Here is a 17,035-nt window from a genome sequence, read left to right on the forward strand (position 1 = left end):
GGTTCAATAGGCGAAAGAACCCAGAATCTGCTGCACCGCAGAAACATTAAATAGTGGAGCGCAGAACCAACCCCTCAGAACCACACCCCTGCTATGCCCCTAACCTACATAACTCCCCCTCAGCCACACCCTCTGGTCATGACAAACTGGCTGCTGCCTCCTGGAGGGGGGGGGGGGGGGGGGTTGATGTTGTGGGATTGGAGGGCTAATAATGTATTGCAACAATCCCCAGAGACTCAGAGATGGTTATTACTGTGTATAGGATCCCATACTAAGGTTCTTTGTAACAAGTTTTAGATTTAACTGACCTTAATTTACAGCATGTCTGTACTCATAGAGGCCACGAATCCCATTCAACATCTGAGAAGGGTCTATAAGATGTAGCTCATACCAGACAACCAATAAATCTGGTCTCACCTTCGGCGTGACTCCGAATTATACACCAGATTACGCACAACTCAGATACCTATATTGTGGATTAGAAGAATGGTTCTGCGTTGCCCCTCGCAGTTCCCCCTAAGCTGCACACTGATTTACAGACTTGGAGGCTGTTTGGGGGGGGGGGGGCATATGGGCATCATTCCGGAAGTGCTGAGCCCAGCGGTAGGGTCTTCTGATCCAATTAACTGAATATGAATGTGATGTCCGTACAATCCGCCGAGCGGTGCTGTAAGTAGCGTATTCAGCTTGTTCTGAATCAAAACTGTCCCAAAGGGTTACGTCCTCCAATGAGAATAATGAATCAAGTGTGAACTGTGCACAGCTATTTGTAATCCAATAAACGGTACTGTAGGCAGGTATTGTTTAGTTATAACAGAACTTGCAAATAGAGGGCGCTGCGGAGTATGAATAGGCAGCATATACCAGGTTCCACAAATAGAGGGTGCTGTTGAGCCACAACAATATATAGCAGCGTCACCAATAGGGGCCGCTGTAGATCATAAACAACGCAACAGAGTCACCAATAGCGGCTGCTGTGGAGTAGTTACTTGTGAGGTATTGCATAAGCTTCCAATAGAGGGTACTGTAAGTATTTAATTGAATACACTGACTGTACTTCCAACAGAGGGGCTATGACTAAACAAAACCTCCTTGAATTGTCTGTGTGTCTCTCTCTCTATGCTGCTGGCACTATGATTGGGATTAAATCGGGATCGAATGGTACGAATGGTATGAAAAATGCATTCAATTTGATTATATAGTATATATCTGTACTATATAGTCTTACCCAACAAGACTATTTTTCTATTCAATTTAAACCACACGGGAGTGCACATGGGTTGGGATCATTTGGTCTACAGCAAGTTGGTCGACAAACATTAAGTCGACACCACCAGGTGGTGGGGATGGGTCGACATGGTTCTAGGTCGACATGGGTCTCGGTCGACATGGGTTTTTTCACTGTTTTTTTTTACCCGAATGCCGACACAGTCGACATGAACACAGTTTGAAGTGCACCGCATCCCCTCGCATCGCTCTTAATGCTTCAGACACGCTATTTTATTCTCCCACCACTCCCTAGTGGATGGTAGGGCATGAAATACCGCCTGTCGGCACATGTCGGCTCAAAAAACAGTGAAAACCCCCATGTCGACCTTTTGACTGTCGACCTAGACACTGTCGACCTAATGATTGTGTCGACCTAATGACCTGTCGACCTAAACCCATGTCAACCTAGACCCATGTTGACCTTGACCAATGTCAACCTAGAACCATGTTGACCTAGTGGTGTCGACCCAATGCTTGTCGACCAACATGCTGTAGACCAAATGACCGTGTCCCATGTACATTGGGATCGAATCTGCATTGAATGTAGAAAAACCATTCAATGCCCATTCAATTTTCTATTTGATTATATTATATTTCTATATATTTTTCTTATAGAAGCAAAATTGAATAGAAAAATAGTGCATATCTCACCGTGTGTACCCTCTATTATGTTACTTACTGTTAAGGAACGGTAGTTCTTTAAATATTCTGGCCAAGAAGCCAGCAGGACCCCTGACCAGTATACATTAAGGAAATTGTGCACTTCAGACATCACTTCATTTTAAATTTCAGCTTCTCCCTTCAGTAATTTGGCTCCGTCTGCCTTGTTCATTCAGCAATGTTTTCACTGATTTTAATAAGCAGTCACCTAAGCGCTGGATATTAAGTTAATTTCATCTATAGGAAATGAGTTTATTGAAGCATACAGGAAATGTCCTTTTGAAAATGCATTGGCCATTTCTGTACCTGTGGCTGGTAAATTATAGCCTGTTGGCTAGTGCTCAGCAGTGGTGCATTCTTTAGAAATGGTATTAGGTGGAGAACACAGGGTGTTTAATCAAATAGGCTATTGCTGGGGAAAGTGTATGTTATACACTGAACCTGGTGATAGGATGTGGTTCCACATTGCAATATAGTACATACGTCGCTTATTATCATTAACAATCCTGTCATCATTCAGCCTCTCCGTAACAACTCCTTTAACAATAAAAAAAAGGTTCAGGGACTCTGGGACTGGGGGTGGAGCTACAATTATGTCATATTTAAGAGATTCAGAAGCTGAGTTCCTGCTAGTCGTGCTAAAAATTGTACTGATTATATTAATTCCTTTCTCCTCCCAAACTTTACTTAATTATATCCTCCTTCCGCTCCAAATTGGATCAATTATATGTTTTCCTCCCTTCACTTCTACTGGCCTCAGTTACTTTAATTCCTGTATCCACCCCAACTGGCCTTAGTTATTTTAATTCCTGTATCCACCCCAGCTGGCCTCAGTTATATGAATTCCTCCTTCCAACCATCAGGCCTCAATTATATTAATTCTTCCCTCCACCCAAACTTGCCTCCGTTATATTAAACTCCACATCAACTGGCCTCAGTTATATTAAACTCCACATCAACTGGCCTCAGTTATACTAATCCCTCCCTCCACCCAAACTGGCCTCCGTTATATTAATTCCTCCTTCCCCCCATCTGGCCTCAATTATATTAATTCTTCCCTCCACCCAAACTGGCCTCCATTATATTAAACTCCACATCAACTGGTCTCAGTTATACTAATTCCTCCCTCCACCCAAACTGGCCTCCGTTATATTTGTGATACCCTCACAGGTAAGTATCCTTTGCTTTACGGGTAAGTATTTTGTCTTCTTCACAGGTATTTTGTTATTAACAGACTTTAACAGTTCACCACAATAAGTTACACCAATAGAACAATATAACGGTTTTATTTCACTGGAACTCAGCTTCCCTTGAGTATGAGGAAATTCAAGGTTAATCCGGCACCAATGTAACAATATATAGATATAAGCAATAAAATCACTTTCCTTCTAACAGTGGTAAAGTATATTAACATCAATATCAATTCCTTAACTAATGCTACTATTTTGCAACAGGGCAAAACGGTTGCTGCCTATGCACTTACAATGTATCAATAGCAATTACAATGTTAAACATTTCCACAACACTTTTCCTACTCTATGAGGCCTCTAATCACTCAATTAGGTTAATTATTGCGCAATAATTATTTAGGACTATAATAGTCTTGGGTTAACCCTTGTGCGACTGCAGTCACCTTTTGTATAAGCGCTTATTTTAGATTAACTGTCCCTTCTTTTACAGGATTTTTAGGTCCCACGTTGAGGTGTCTATTTCCCTAAGTATTTGTAATCCACTATGGAAACTCTGTAGTCACTGTATAAAGTATTTAAAACAGAAACATTGTATCCCTTCAATCGGCTCTTTCTGTAGTAACACTGCTGCTGAAATTGGTACCTTTTCTCACTAGTAAATAAGCTGGCAGGATAGCCTCCACAGAATTGTCTGGCTACACTTCTCTGGTACCACTGTTAACCATAGAGTTGGTGTCTTTATTTCAGTGTGAACAGTCCATTAGAACAAATGAAGAACATTAACTTTTATTGTATATTTCTCTAGCAATGTCCTCACAACAATATCTGTTGTAATCTCCTCTGTAAACACTGTAATTCTCCTTCAGTGTCCCCAACTGTCAATATCTTTACAATATGTTCACTGTGCAAGACTTATCCTGGAGATGTTATATACTATTAAAGAAGTTCCTTTTGGTGTATCTGAGCATCCTATCTGACTGTCACTCTACGCTGGCTGGGCCTGTTACAGTCCCTTTGGTCATATATGGAGTCCTAGGGGTTGAGTGCACTCACCACTCCTCTCTTCACATATTATAGGCCTCTGCCTATTCTCCACCTTACTGCCTGCCTTCAGGGGAAGCTGCTGCTGTGTCTCCCTCCACAGGTTCTGCTACACAACGTCTTTCTGCCGCACTTCAGCTTTCCTCAGCCCCTCTCTATAGCACACTAACTGTACTTTCTACTCAGCAGCTCTATTTATAGTCTCTGCTCTGGGGTTTCCTGATGAGCAGGGGCTCTGCCAACTGTTAGGGCTGTTTCACACAGTACGGTTCCTGCCGCACGGTGAAATCCCGTACGGCCAGGGAGCCGTGCCGCACTCAGCAGTTGTGAATGGACACTATTGTGTCCATTCACACGGGACGGCCACGGCCCGGCCGCACGGCTGCAGCCGGATCCCCCCACTGGAAGGGACGGCTGCCGGGCTGTGGCCATCCCTGCCATTATAAAATTCTGAGTGCGGCGCGGCTCCCTGACCGTACGGGATTTCACCGTGCGGCAGGAACCGTACTGTGTGAAACAGCCCTTAGAGTATATTTTCCTTTCTGGAATGTTCCTCACAGTTCTCCCCTTTAAAGCAGGGTATATGGTATAGTCCACCCTAATGGGCTAGGAGGACAAGTCCATTGTCAGTTCAGGAAAGGGGTAAACAGTGTTCAGTTCACAATATTCTATTAATAAGGGGTATTAACACATTAATACTTTTCCTAAATAATTAATTAACTACTAATATTACTTTTGATATCTGCTAGATTTACTGTATCACAACCATATAACATTTTAGTTTATGTATAAACATTAACCCTTATTGGGGTGTTACATTACTTCCCCGCTGGAATGTTGTGTGTCCTCACACAACAGACAACATCCAATAAAGAACAGTCTAATATTTGTGGACACACACACACACGCACTAAAAAAAAAAACACTTTTTACAATTAATATTGCCAAAAGCAGTACTTATTCTGACATTTATGTTAAATCTAATGCCTATACTGTTTAAATGGGGCACTTCTGTTTCTCATTCCATATTTTCTCAAAATCTGGTGCATAATTAATGCTGTTTCACTGGAACTTATCTCAATATATTTACTATTTGGAAGTTTGTACTCTGATGGAACAGAAGTTAAGGGCTCTTTAACTGAAATATATGGTTCTTCACATAAAATAGATTCAGACTTTAGCATAAAAGAACCAAGGCAATTAAGTTCATGGGAACCCAACCTCTCTGCTGTGGTTGAGTGGGCAACTCTTTCAATGTCTTCCTTATATTCAACAATTTTTAAATCTGGCTGGTTGTAGTGAACTTTACCAGCATGTGTGTCATCCATTCTAGGTTTAATCTGGTATTCTGGCTCTGGAAGAGATTGTGGTTTGTTAGTATCCTGTAGGTTCTGCTGCACCACTTCACTCTGTTGCTCTACATTTTGTTCAACTGTCCTCCCAACTGATTTTCTCTGCACTGGGACATTGGCATATGGACTGCGACCTGCTGCATATTTGCTGCCTTGTACTGAAACACCATTAGGACCAGTTACATTAGTAGCTTTGGTGCCCTTCTCTCCAATCACCACATTGAACTCCACCAACTCTCCTTCTTCCAAACTGCAGAAGAAGTTCCTGGGGTTGTTCTTCTTAATGGCAGTATAGTGCACAAATACATCTTCCTTGGTGTCAATACGGTTTATAAAGCCATAACCCCGTTGGACATTAAACCATAATACTCGACCCAAAATGTTCCTTGTGCTGGCTGGCAGAACACTGCCTGCATTAGGTACACCAACATTTTTAGCCTGATTTTGCAATACTGTTTCTGGACCTATATCTTGTCTGTCATCCACAGGTTGATCAATTCTTGCTGTGCTTCCTGAGCACTGATCCTCTGCCTCAGGGTTTGAGTTTAAATTCTCATGTTGCCTGCAGTTGAACTGAACATGTTCCTTTTGTCTACGGCATTGACATACTGGCAATCCCTGTGCGTCAAACTGGTAGGTCCGTTTTATTCTCGAATTCCTGGCTCTCTTTTCGATATAACCTTTCTGTTGTTCTTGAGGAAGCAATTGCTCTTTCGTTGGGTTTTCCACCTCCCTGCACAGTTCTGTAAAACCCTGGATAGATTCTTCAATCTTGCTTTTTAATACTTCACTTTGGTCAGGGCAGGAGGATAACTGAGCATGCTGTATGACTGCCTCTTTGGGTGCCATGGGTTTTTTTCTTTCATTATAGCTGATTTTAGAGGGACTTCTGGCCTCAGAATTTTCCACTGATAAGGAGGAGGTAGTTTCAGAAGATGTATTCAGTCCCAGAATTTTGATAACAGTCTCCTTAAATTCAGGGAAAGGGCAAGTTGGATTCTGTGATCTCACCATGCATAATGTAGTACGCACTGCATCCCCGAGAGCTCCTTCTATAAATTGACTGGTCAATGTTTCATCCTCTTGTTGTTTTTCACGGGGGTCAAAGTTCTGTAGTTCTTTGAGTGATTCCTGCAAACTGAGAGCAAATTCTCTTAAGGATTCATGGGGCTGTTGCTTTCTTCCATAGAAGTTAATTTTAAGTTTAGATAAAGTTTGCAAATCAAAAATAGTGGACAATTTTTTAAATATGTCTTCTACGTTCTTCTTCTGTTCAGTAGACCAAGAGTTTACTTCCCGAAGGGCTAGGCCTCTTAACTGTCCGATCAATATTTCCACCTTCTGTGGCTCATTAAGGGAACCTATGCAAAATAGTGACAGCAGTTTTGACTTGAAGTCCTTAAATATACTGTTACCTGGAGTACATGCTTTCCCAGAATAAGTTGGCAGCCATGGGGCTCCAGGGTAGTAAGGCATTGTGATTGGTGATGCCATTGTTCTTTGCCTGGGTGACATGGGTAACAATCTCCGTCTCAAAGTTAACACAGGAGTCTGGATATCCAACATCTTGTTCCTATCCTGTTCGTGACGCCAGATGTGATACCCTCACAGGTAAGTATCCTTTGCTTTACGGGTAAGTATTTTGTCTTCTTCACAGGTATTTTGTTATTAACAGACTTTAACAGTTCACCACAATAAGTTACACCAATAGAACAATATAACGGTTTTATTTCACTGGAACTCAGCTTCCCTTGAGTATGAGGAAATTCAAGGTTAATCCGGCACCAATGTAACAATATATAGATATAAGCAATAAAATCACTTTCCTTCTAACAGTGGTAAAGTATATTAACATCAATATCAATTCCTTAACTAATGCTACTATTTTGCAACAGGGCAAAACGGTTGCTGCCTATGCACTTACAATGTATCAATAGCAATTACAATGTTAAACATTTCCACAACACTTTTCCTACTCTATGAGGCCTCTAATCACTCAATTAGGTTAATTATTGCGCAATAATTATTTAGGACTATAATAGTCTTGGGTTAACCCTTGTGCGACTGCAGTCACCTTTTGTATAAGCGCTTATTTTAGATTAACTGTCCCTTCTTTTACAGGATTTTTAGGTCCCACGTTGAGGTGTCTATTTCCCTAAGTATTTGTAATCCACTATGGAAACTCTGTAGTCACTGTATAAAGTATTTAAAACAGAAACATTGTATCCCTTCAATCGGCTCTTTCTGTAGTAACACTGCTGCTGAAATTGGTACCTTTTCTCACTAGTAAATAAGCTGGCAGGATAGCCTCCACAGAATTGTCTGGCTACACTTCTCTGGTACCACTGTTAACCATAGAGTTGGTGTCTTTATTTCAGTGTGAACAGTCCATTAGAACAAATGAAGAACATTAACTTTTATTGTATATTTCTCTAGCAATGTCCTCACAACAATATCTGTTGTAATCTCCTCTGTAAACACTGTAATTCTCCTTCAGTGTCCCCAACTGTCAATATCTTTACAATATGTTCACTGTGCAAGACTTATCCTGGAGATGTTATATACTATTAAAGAAGTTCCTTTTGGTGTATCTGAGCATCCTATCTGACTGTCACTCTACGCTGGCTGGGCCTGTTACAGTCCCTTTGGTCATATATGGAGTCCTAGGGGTTGAGTGCACTCACCACTCCTCTCTTCACATATTATAGGCCTCTGCCTATTCTCCACCTTACTGCCTGCCTTCAGGGGAAGCTGCTGCTGTGTCTCCCTCCACAGGTTCTGCTACACAGCGTCTTTCTGCCGCACTTCAGCTTTCCTCAGCCCCTCTCTATAGCACACTAACTGTACTTTCTACTCAGCAGCTCTATTTATAGTCTCTGCTCTGGGGTTTCCTGATGAGCAGGGGCTCTGCCAACTGTTAGAGTATATTTTCCTTTCTGGAATGTTCCTCACAGTTCTCCCCTTTAAAGCAGGGTATATGGTATAGTCCACCCTAATGGGCTAGGAGGACAAGTCCATTGTCAGTTCAGGAAAGGGGTAAACAGTGTTCAGTTCACAATATTCTATTAATAAGGGGTATTAACACATTAATACTTTTCCTAAATAATTAATTAACTACTAATATTACTTTTGATATCTGCTAGATTTACTGTATCACAACCATATAACATTTTAGTTTATGTATAAACAATAACCCTTATTGGGGTGTTACATATTAATTCCTCCCTGTACCCTATCTGTCCTGAATTATATTAATTCCTCCCTCCACCCAGACTAGCCTCAGAGATTTTAATTCCTTAATCCACCCCAACTGGCCTCACTTATATTAATTCCTCTCTCCACCCAAACTGGCCTCAGAGATTTTAAGTCCTTTACCCACCCCAGCTGGCCTCAGTTATATAAATTCCTCCCTCCACCCCACTGTAGGTGGCAGCCCTATGGTTGTTCAGAATGGCTATCACAAGGAAGCCACTGGAGCCTTTAAAACTGTATACAAATTCACTGTTGAGGGGTAAATCACATCTTTGGAATGGTGGCAACACACCTGGATTGTTTAAGTCACCCCATTACCTCCCACAAATGGTCATAGATTGTTACTCACTTTGCAATTGAATCGTCACTAATATGGGGGTTATTCAGATCTGATTGCCACCCTGCGATTTTGCAAGTAGACTATTATTGGACTGATTTTAGCGGGTGTGTGCAAGGCTGTTCAGGTCCCATGTTTTATTCCATACTGGACCAGAAGGATTAATCGGTTGAAAGTTATATTTAGAGCAGTTATGTCAACCACATGGGTGTGGCATATTTCCCAGACAGTCGGGATTCCGACAGTCATTACTTAGACGTTGAAATCCCGACTGCACAGCGGGGGGAGCGCAATGAAGACCCTTGCGGGCTCGCTGCGCTCGCCATGCTGCGGGCACGGTGGCGAGCTGCGCTCACCACCTATTTTATTCTACCTCTATGGGGGTCGAGGGAGCAGTCGGGATTCTGACGTCGGAGTAATGACTGTCGGAATCCCGACTGTCGGGGAGCCGTCCGGCACCCAACCACATACATGTTGAAGTCCTTTTTACAGTTTAACATTACATTTGAATTAAATGTTTTATACTGTTCCATGGAATATTTACTTTTGGCTGCAAGATATTGCACAATAAGTTTCACGAGTGTGGTGTAGCATACACACAATGTGTAAGTAGACCAGTGGTGGCCAACCCGTGGCTCTTGAGCCTCATGCAGCTCTCCCCCTTGTAAAGTGTGGCTCCTGCTCCCACTGCTGCCCGCCGCCCACCGTCCGTCCCAGTCCCCCCTGCTGCCGGTTCCCTGAATCCCTTCTTCTGAGGGGAGGAGAGTGCGCATCGCGCATCTCTCCTACCCCTTACTGTGCATCCTTGTGACTGGGCCGTCTGCCAATTAGAGCTCGCGAGCCAGCAGCCAATCAGGAGCCGGCCAGCGAGCTTTGATTGGTGGACGGCCCAGTCACAGGGAAGTGAGGGGGAAGGAGACGCGCGGTGTGCTGTGCTCTCCTCCCCTCGGTGACATCACAGGACTGCAGGGGGACGCCAGACTGTCCTCTCCCTGCCCGGCAGCAGCAGCAACAACGGTGAGTGCTGCTGCTGGGAAATTTTCACTGTGGGGGCATAGCAGTTTGTGACACTGTGGGGGCATAGCAGTTTGTGGCACTGTGGGGGCATAGCAGTTTGTGGCACTTTGGGGGCATACCAGCTTTTTGGCACTGTGGGGGCATACCAGCTTTCTGGCACCGTAGGGGCATACGTGGCACCGTGTGGGTGGCATATGTGTATCTGGCACTATTGGGGGGCATATGTATATATGGCAGTCCACTATTGGAGGCATATTTGTATCACACCCACCCAAGGGGTCAAAATAGACTACGCCCCTTTTTTGGGTGCATGCGCCTTCGGCGCGCGCATGATGTTGGCTCTTTAGCTTGACTACCGATATTTTTCGGCTCTTTACCTCTGACCGGTTGGCCACCCCTGAAGTAGACAGTCAAAAGGTTGACACCAAAACTTGACGGTTAATAGGTCGACAGTGACACAATTGTAATTTGGAAAACAACTATTTTGTTTTTTATAACCTAAAAAAATGCTGTGCATTACCTACAGTATATCGGTCCCGGTGCCTGTCATTTGTATTGTACAGGCACCGGAACCATGATTCCTTCTATGGGCTGTTGCCAAAGCAGCCCATAGAAGCTGGCCGCATGCGCATTACAGAGGTTTGTACTGCGCATGTGCCAGTCCCGGAGCCTGTCATCAGAGCACATTTACAGGGCACCCTTCTTTTATCAGTATGCTTTTTTGATACCTGTCACATTATTTCCATGAAGCTCTGCCCCCACCATGTAATTGTGGGGCAACGCCTTGCTGATGCAACGTATTATACTGTATTTCTCTTGTCACTTTATGATATACACTTTATTATATTATATAGAACCGAACATCTTCGGCTTTCCCAAAATTTGAAATAGGAGTCTGTGACAACACATTCCAACCCTGATTAAGAGACACTCACAACCACAATGTTTGCTCACAAAGCTAGCTTTGCAGGCTTAGAGATATCTTTAGAATATAGTTGCCTACCCACCTGCATCCTGCAGGGGGCTCCCATTTAGTCCTACATCTCCTGCTGCCCCACATTGTACTTCTAATCTCCCTGATTCCTTAGATTATGCCAGGGTTGCCACTAATATCCCTTTTCCACGACTTAGAAATCCTCTGTTTTTTTATTGTGAACGCACAACGACCCAGGATTTTTGTCAGTGGAAATGGTGATCAGGTAAAAATCCCAGATCTAGTGACCTGGGATTCTTACCCGGGAACCAAGGAGTGTTTTAGGTGGAAGCTGTGGGCTGTGGAAACTGGGCAGGGGCAGCTGCCATTGCACAGATGCCTCCCAGTGCCACCCATCACTGACCAGCCCACCTTCCACCAGTGCCACCCATAGCTTACCCCCCCCCCCCCCCAGCTGATGCCCACCGGCCGCTTACCTACTGCCGGTGCCGCCCCCCCCCCCCCCCCCCCTGCTGCCCTATTTTCCCGTTTCAGTGGAAAAGGAATCAACCTGGGAAAAACCCAGGAAAACAGGGCTGAGGAATCAGGGACCATGGAAGGGATCCCCAAAATCTCGGGTCAAAATCCCATGTGTGACCCAGGCTTTTGGTGGAAAAACAGTATAAGGAGTTTCTTTGCAAGTACAGTGATTTTCTGTAATCTCTGTGTTTGCTGTAGCTGACAACTCTCATTATCCCCCTTTGTGGGAATCCCTGAGAAAAAGAAGCGCATGATCACACAGGGTCTTCTTATCCCTGTGAAATGGGGAGAGGAGAGATGCTACATAATGGCCAAAAGTTTTAAAAAATATGCCTTTAAAACAATATAAAGGAAGACAGACAATGTTGGAATTTAGCATTGCACTGGCCCCTAATTATTATTCATTCACCAATGTCAAAACTCAGAATTTGTTTTAAATAATTTCCCAATTTTTTTTTAAATCTCTCCATCCACAGTCTGTATCCCAGCTAATTGCACTTCTAATGTGGATAAACCATTTCACAGGCTCAGTGTACCTAACACCAGATAGGGTTTTTGTTTAAACCAAGGAGAACCACAGGGATTAAATAGACAGAACTTATTTTAAAAGTTCATTCATCAGTAAAATCACCAAGATAGTGACGGTATTAATATTAATTGCCTTCTGCTCCTTTTATGATGTTCATATATTTGCCCAATAAAGCCTAAATGAATATTACATTTCTTGCAGAAATTGCAGAAAAAGCTGCTTGAATGTAATTCAAGGCCAAGTACGACTGAGTAAGGTCATTTTTAATTACATTAAAAAAAGATAACATTTGCCATTTCCGGACTGACCATATGAATGATTACCACCAATCGCAGTGGTCGCGCTGCAATATCATTTCCTACAAGAGGGGGGGATGGTCGAAGTTGATACCGACAGAAATCATTTACTCGGAGGTTGTAATACAATCACAAAGTTTTGCCAATTTTCTGTTTTATTCAAAAATACTCAAGGGATTCTCAAAAAAAAAAACATGTCTAGCTATATTATATTAAAGAATAATTTAACAGCAATATCATACAAGTATCAACAAGCAGCCCTGTGGAATCCACAGAAAGTTTCCATAGCAACCGCACTCTGGATTTCTTCTGACAAAGTAATTGTATAATGTGATGCAGGGGGTTTGGGGGCTAGAACACTTGCAAGGGGTACTTTACAGTGTTCCCAAATCTACTTGCAAGTCATCACAATTTAATGTGGGCTACCGTGGCAACCAGTGAAAAGATGTATGTTACTGTATCTTTACCGATAAGGTCTTCAATAAAACGAGTGCCCTTGTTAACAACTGTACGGAGCGGTACAGAGTTGTTTTAAGGGTTTTTGTGCAACTATGCCCATAGCAATAAAGAAATGATGTACAGTACATCATAAATCCAGAAAATGAGCATATTAGTAGTAGTAAGGCAGCTATATACTGTAATTCAATTATTTTTCAAATATGCAGATTTATCTAAAAGTTATGGGTACAAGTAATTAAATAAATAAAATGTTGCTCTCCATGTGGTTGGACTGTGGTGTTTCAGCAAGAGGTAGAAGAACTAGGCTTCACATCATTTCTTTAGCTCAAAAAGGGACATTAGCAATACGAAAACAATTCACACATAGGGCATTATTCTTGTTGACTCTGTCGGATGTGAGTTAGTTCGGAAATGACCGAACGTACCACACATCGAAACGGCAAGAGAACACACGCCTACGTGTCGTCCCCGTTCGTTCGGACGGACTTCCACAGAAGAGGGAGTGTCTTCGGACTGCATCCACACGGCCTTGTGCGTTCGGACCACAAAGATTTAGCACGGTCTTACTGCGTCCAAAAGGACGGGAAGCTGACCATACGCACCGAGCTGGCGTTTTTGCGCCCACCTCACAAATCTATTCAAAAGTCATGCTTCGCCCACATTACACACTTATCCAATTAGGCTAACTCGTAACATATATATTACTTTTGATTTAAATCAATTACTTTCTAATTGACACTTAAACACATTACTTCCAATTGAGATGAACCCTTACATCATGTTAAGTTGCATTATTCCATTGTAGCACCTTTACCTGTGTTTATGTGTGAATACTATTTATTAATTGCAAGGCAAATGCAAGCACAAAAAATTAACACATTTTGAATAACACATAATAAATGTTAACTGCCTACAGTTGTAAAAACAGTATGTGTGTAAATCATTATGCATACTGCATAACGTTATGTTTTTGAATACATCTATTTTTGTTTCACCCATTTACCCTGCAATGACTTACTGCTTCCAATTGAACCTGTGGAATGTGTTTAATTAATCACAAATGACCAGAGGACTGGATTGTATTGTGCTCAGCTGGTAGTATTTAAGGTGCGGGCGTACTAATTGGGCGATCCGAATGCGTAGCGCATGAACCATTGCCCTCCGAGATGTGAAAGCTTTTTCTTTTCACCGAAGATTTCTGCTGTGTTGGTTCGCTTGCGCTCGTTGTCTGGTCCGAATGCACGCCTGCCACTGTTCGTCCACTCCCACGTATACGCCCATATTTACGCCCAGTTTCGCCTACTTTAAAACCGCGCCCTTATACACGCCCACATGACGCCTATATTACGCCCATATTTCCCGAGAGTGTTCGGTGGACATTTTTAGACTGTATTGTTGAGAATGAGTGCGGAGACACAGCGTTGCACATGCGCATTGCGTTGCTTACGCATGCGCAGTAAGCTAAAAGTCACCTTCCGAAAGATTGCGGAACGGACCGACTCAACCAGAATAAGGCCCATAGTGAAATACATGACTGAATCATATCCTTCATACATAATTAGGGAGACTATTTTACATATATGTGTGTGTATATATATATATATATATATATATATATATAGAGAGAGAGAGAGAGAGAGAGAGAGTATATATATAATTATATATATATATATATATGTATACAGTATATATATATAATTTCTTTAATTATTTTTCTTTTCATTTTATAACACTTAAGGTCCATACACACTGGGCGAGTATGCCCAGCGTGTATGGACAGCGATTATGCCAATCATCGCAAACTGGGTGTTTTGAGCGACTTTCAGCTCAAAGTTACCCAGTGTGTATGGGCCTTTACTGGGGGCAGATGTATTAAGCCTTAACTAGAGATAAATGCAAGTGTGATAAGGAGAGATAAACGTCCAACCAATCAGCTGCCAACTGCCATGTTGCAGGCTGTGTTTGAAAAAAGTTAGTAAGGAGCTGATTGGCTGGATGTTTATCTCTCCTTATCACACCTGAATTTATCTCTTGTTAAGGCTTAATACATCTGCCCCAATGTATGCTAATTCAAATCTACTTCATCTAGTATTTCAACTTAGCAGACAGAACAAACATTAATGATGGGATACATTTACCCTTACTGCAGGCAACATTAATTTCCTGGACTTCTGGGTTTATGAGCAGAGTGGCACAGATGGCCACAGGGAACGCTGGGAGGAATCTATATCAGCATATGTGTTTACTTTTAGTGCATACGGAAATAAGGTGAAAACCCCCAAAACCCTTTAACATTATTTATAATTTTTTGGGGCCCACTTCCGGTTCTGACTGTGCACATGGAGGCCTAGTTGGTAAGTTATTGACTTACCTTAGCTATACATACCAGCCCTGGGGGCCACTTGTGCTTATGGTGCCTTGTGGTTGTTTCTATCTGATTTGCATGATGGTGTCTTGATCTGACTGGGATTGAAACGTCAACATCATTTGCATGGCATCATTCTATGAATAATAAATGACCTACTGGCTTTTTATGGAATTGGCAAGTGCCTCTATATTGCCACAGATATAATGGACCAAACTGCCCTGTTGTCCTTATTGAAAGCAGAAAGTGAGGACACGTTGGACAGAATCTGGTAATATGAAGGTTAGATGCACTTTAACAGTAGGTAGTGTAATATGAGAAAGCTATCCACCCAACATTTCCAATATGTCCTCTAATATAAGGCTATCCACCCAACATTTCCCTTGTTTCCTGTGTTAGAAGGCTATCCACCCAACACTTGCCATAGTGTGTTCACTCCTGTGTTCACCATACAGTATGTTCCTTCACCACTCTAATATCATGCCTATAACATCTCTTCCTTATGTCTTTCATCTGTCCCTTCTATTTTTCCTTATGCAATTTCCTTTTCTATCACATATCCCTGTAGCCCCTATTATATCCTTGTTGTGGCCTGCTGATGGCTTGTCATTAGTCTTGCCACTGGAGGTAGGGGGATGTCAGTGGCAAGTTAAATGAATCCCACCACATTTCCAGGACCACTTTAAACTCTGCATGTAGCGGTATAGTAGTGGTGGTGGTGCAGTGGCTTACTGGCCTCAGTGGAAGATGGAGATGTAGCTGTGTGGTATGGCTGTGTATGTACAGTAGCTTGCAAAGTAGAAGGTTGCACCTCCGGCAGTCCAAGGTCCTAGTACCAGACACATTCAGTGATAGACACAGTGATGATGTTATAGTTGTGCAATGATTTTGTGGTTATACTGTAAGTATTTAATTTAATACACTGGCTGCACTTCCAATAGAGGGGCTGTGACTAAACAAAACCTCCTTGAGTTGTCTCTGTCTCTCTCGCTGTGCTGCGGGCACTATGATTGGGACTAAATCGGGATCGAATGGTACGAAAAATGCATTCAATTTGATTGTATAGTACATATCTGTAAAATTTCCTTTTCTATCGCTTCTCGGCCTTTTGGCTAAGATCAATTGTAGTATCTGTCTGGACCGCCCCCTGGCAGAGAATAGAGAAAGGCTGGACCAAACCACCTTGCTACTGAGCTGAGGACCTGAAATATCTCATGTTCTGGGCAGGTGCAAGGTCTGGCTGAGTATCTTCATCGTGCCATAGGGTGGTACACACTCTCCTACTGGTAGGGAGGGGAGAAGCATGGGCCTAGTAGATGGTGCTCTTGTTCGGGGGTCTATAGCCTCTGAGGGAGAGTCACTCGAAAAGCCCGGTCTAGTATCTACTCCCAGGAAGACGGGAAAAGCTGGAACCGAGTACATTGCTCTCTGGTTCGGGGGTTCCCAGTTCCCTCGGCCAGAGAGACAGCGAAAAGCCCAGCCCAGTACTCAATCCCTGGGAGAGGTGAAATGTCGGGACTGAGTAGGTGTTTTCTTCTCCTTCAGTTGGTCTATTCGGCCGCTGCGGGGGAGACTCATCGAAAAGCCTGGTGGAGTATCCATTCCCATGCCGGGGGGCCAGAAAGGGCCTGCTGGTGAGGCGGAGAAACACTTGGTCGGACGCTGACTCGTTAGCTGCCTGGAGTCCGAGGCTGCACTGTGCCCCCGGGGAAACTCGGGGGTGCCGAACATGCACGGGTGATCCCAAGTCACCTTGCACTAGTATGGCACTAGCACTGCGCACTTCCCTTTAGGTTAGCGCTTCACGTCCTTACC

General features: G+C 43.1%; 1 pseudogene; it reads left to right on the forward strand.

The window, feature by feature from the left end:
• The first annotated feature begins 16,312 nt into the window (after positions 1 to 16,312).
• LOC146029981 (U2 spliceosomal RNA) lies at positions 16,313 to 16,404 on the forward strand (annotated as a pseudogene).
• The last annotated feature ends 631 nt before the right edge of the window (positions 16,405 to 17,035 follow it).

The sequence above is a fragment of the Crinia signifera genome, chromosome 8, assembly GCF_055691185.1.
Source record: "Crinia signifera chromosome 8, ASM5569118v1, whole genome shotgun sequence".
Classification (NCBI taxonomy): Eukaryota; Metazoa; Chordata; class Amphibia; order Anura; family Myobatrachidae; genus Crinia; species Crinia signifera.